General features: G+C 52.6%; 1 long non-coding RNA gene across 1 annotated transcript in view; it reads right to left on the reverse strand.

Moving 5' to 3' along the window:
- Positions 1–1,883: 1,883 nt before the first annotated feature.
- Positions 1,884–2,980, reverse strand: part of LOC113209676 (uncharacterized) — a 52,423-nt gene continuing 51,326 nt past the window's right edge. The window contains exon 3 of the long non-coding RNA XR_008011810.1: positions 1,884–2,044. This is a non-coding gene — a long non-coding RNA (uncharacterized LOC113209676). The remainder of the gene's footprint in view (positions 2,045–2,980) is intronic.

The following is a 2,980-nucleotide window of genomic DNA, read 5'->3' on the forward strand; positions in this document are numbered from 1 at the left end:
ACAGAAGTACAGTGAACTGAGATACAGAGTAGTGGAGAGGGGCACCAGAGGGAGAGAGAAGGGAAAGAGGGGCCTGCCCCAACCCCAGCGAGCGTCACGCGGGCTTCGCATCTGCTCCTCACGTTGTTGGGGTGACACTCGGGCGTAAAGTGACGCGGCGGCGGCGGCGAGGCACTGTGTGGGGAAGGAGGGGGGGTGGAGCGAGTCGGACGGACACAACCCTTGCCCACCGCATCACCTCACACTCACTTTAGAAAGCTACACTACAAGAAGGAGGCGCAGGCTGAGATAGATTGAGTTGGTGGTAGGGGGCTGCTTCAGGCGTTCAGTGACGAACCCCGACCCGTCGTCTGTATGTATACCTGTAAGTCTCTCTAGTACTACTAGTTAAAGTTGTGCTTAAAGTGGTGTAGCTGAACTCACACCACCGTTGCCCTTAATAGGGCGTAATTGGGCTGAACTTACAGAATTTTTCTCTCCTCTATAAAGCCGTCGACCTGGGCGGGAGGCGTCCAAAACGTTTCGCTTCAGCATCAGCCAGAACCACAAGTAGTCTCCACCCCCCTTCCTTCCCGCTGACACGAACTAGTGGGGCGGGTGATACTCGGTCCAAATCTGCGACTCGTCTAGCCTCAGAAGCAGGGGACGCACGGACACGCTGTTGTTTGTTATTGCAGAGGTTTGGGGCGTGGTGGGGCGGGACGGGGCTTTGGTGGTCCAACTACAACTGCGTTAGTACAGCCCCCTCACCCCCTCCCTCCTGATGTGTCCAGGAAGTTTAACGCGCTGTTCCCACACCCCACCAGCCCCGACCACACCCCGACATGCCTCCCAACACCCACCACCCGCACTCAGGCAGTGAGAGCCCCGGGGACGGTTGAGCAGCCATAACATTTACTGTTTAAACAGATGAGACACACTGCTATTATTCGCCAAGGAGGGTGGACTCGGGACAAAGGATTATAACGCGAGGGGAAAGGGACGACAGCGCGGTGCAGAAATAGGTAAAAGGTGGTAACGGAGGTCTGCGTTTGCGAGTCCTTACTGCCTTTGACGCGTGGCAGGCGCCATAAGACAGAACCGGACGCGAGCTGCAGCTGCAACTACACGGTCTATGAATAGGAGCGGGGCACCCCACCCCCACCCACCCGGCTAGCAGAGGACCTATCATAGCGAGAGCGACGACGTCTCGTGGGCGTTGGCTTGGGGCATGTTCGAGAGAAAGGGGGGTGGGGGGGGTGACGCAGATGTCACGCGTTTTTCTGGTTTTTCTCAGACTCGTTCGAAGTCTCTCGTACCGATTCGACTACAACTCAAATAGAGCTGGGTGAGCCTTCAGTGCCAGCCACAAACAAACCAGTTTTCATTTTTGGGCAACGATGATGCAAAATTATTAATTTTAGATTGGTAGCAGCAGCAGCGAGACGAAATTCAATCCAGCCATTAAACACACATTGTTATGGGCGCCAAGTTATGAAACACTGTGCGATCTCTTTGCTTTGCGAATTTTAAACTGCGCGTTTTGTTATAGGAGAAAGATGGACGCTGCTAACGTGAAAAGGGACGATAGTGAATGAATGATGGTTGCGAAGCACTTCCGGCATGCATCGCGCTGCTAGACGCCGTCACGTGCCGGCCCTCACCGGAAGTCAAGCGCCCATCCGTCCGAGGGGTCGAGGCCTTGAAAGGGGTAGGGGGCTCGTTTGGGTGCAGCGCCCACTATCAAAAGCAAAGCCCTCAACCCCGAGAAAATTTGTTGATTTTTTGATTTAAAAAATTAAGTAAGATTATAAACTTGGAAGTTTTTACTGAAATATTCTTTAGATCAAATACATAATCGCAGATTTTTTAAGGTACGCTGAAGTTGAAGCCTCTCCTTACCTTTGAGCATTCGCGGGGGAGAAGGGCCTCCGCACCGTGAAACTGAGTGCGAAACGAAGCCTAACTGCGACCGGTGAAAGGCAGCCCAGTCTTCTCTCTTACCTTAAAATCTGCAGCCTTTGTTGCCCGGGCACGCCGCCTCCAACCTGCGCCAGCCACTCGCCTGCAACAACAGAGAGAAAAGAGCGCGTTATCACAGGAAATATTGCAGGGGTTTAAAGGAGCGCAGCCTGCAACAAGAGACAGAAACAACGAGCGCTTTATCGCGGGAAATATAACAGTTGGGGTTCAAGAGAGCGCCAGCCGGCGAATTTGGGGGGTGGGAGGAGAGTTCTGTTAAAAGAGAAAAGGGGGGATACCATTCGAGGCCGTAAGGGTGCAAGAGCATGGGAGTAGAGGAGCAAGAAGAGTGGAGTTGGCGGCATACGGAGAGGGAATGGAAACGCCGCATGTGAGCTTCTAAACATTGCGTTGCGCTTTCACGTATTTCGCAAACATCTCAGAGCTCGCTCAGAGCTGGCTGCCTTCACCAAAATTTCACGGCTGAGAGAAAAACACACAACACGCTCGCGCAGCCTGAAAGGGAGAGAGAAATAAGGGGCAACTAGAGCACAGGTTTGCGGCAGCAGGGCGCATGGGCAGGCCGACCCAGTTCAAACAAGACAAATTCATCTTAAAACTCACCCCCTCCACCCCACCCCGAAAATTGAAAACATAAAATGGGAAAATAATAAGTGTATTATAGCTATGAAATAAAAAAGGGGCAAAAAGCTCAACATAAACGCTTCCGCTCCGGTGGCCCACTCTCCTCGGCCTGGCTGACAGCCTCGGGGCAAGCTACACAGAAATGTGTGTACCAATTGCAGGCTACAGGGAAAAGAAATTAAAACGATAGGCAGTTGAGCCGAAATTGCTTTTCGATACCAAGCCCCCAGCCCCAGCCGCTGTCATATTGCACTGCTCAGCGCCCATCACGCTCCGTGTACATAAGATCACAGTGCAATACGACGATGGCAATTTTCTCCCCCTCCCTCCTCCCCCTCACTCTCTCCCTCCGACAACATTTGCAGCTAGTATATGGTTTTATTTTTTTATTATT

Source organism: Frankliniella occidentalis, unplaced genomic scaffold (genome assembly GCF_000697945.3).
Source record: "Frankliniella occidentalis isolate FOCC.00 unplaced genomic scaffold, Focc_3.1 Scaffold233, whole genome shotgun sequence".
NCBI lineage: Eukaryota > Metazoa > Arthropoda > Insecta > Thysanoptera > Thripidae > Frankliniella > Frankliniella occidentalis.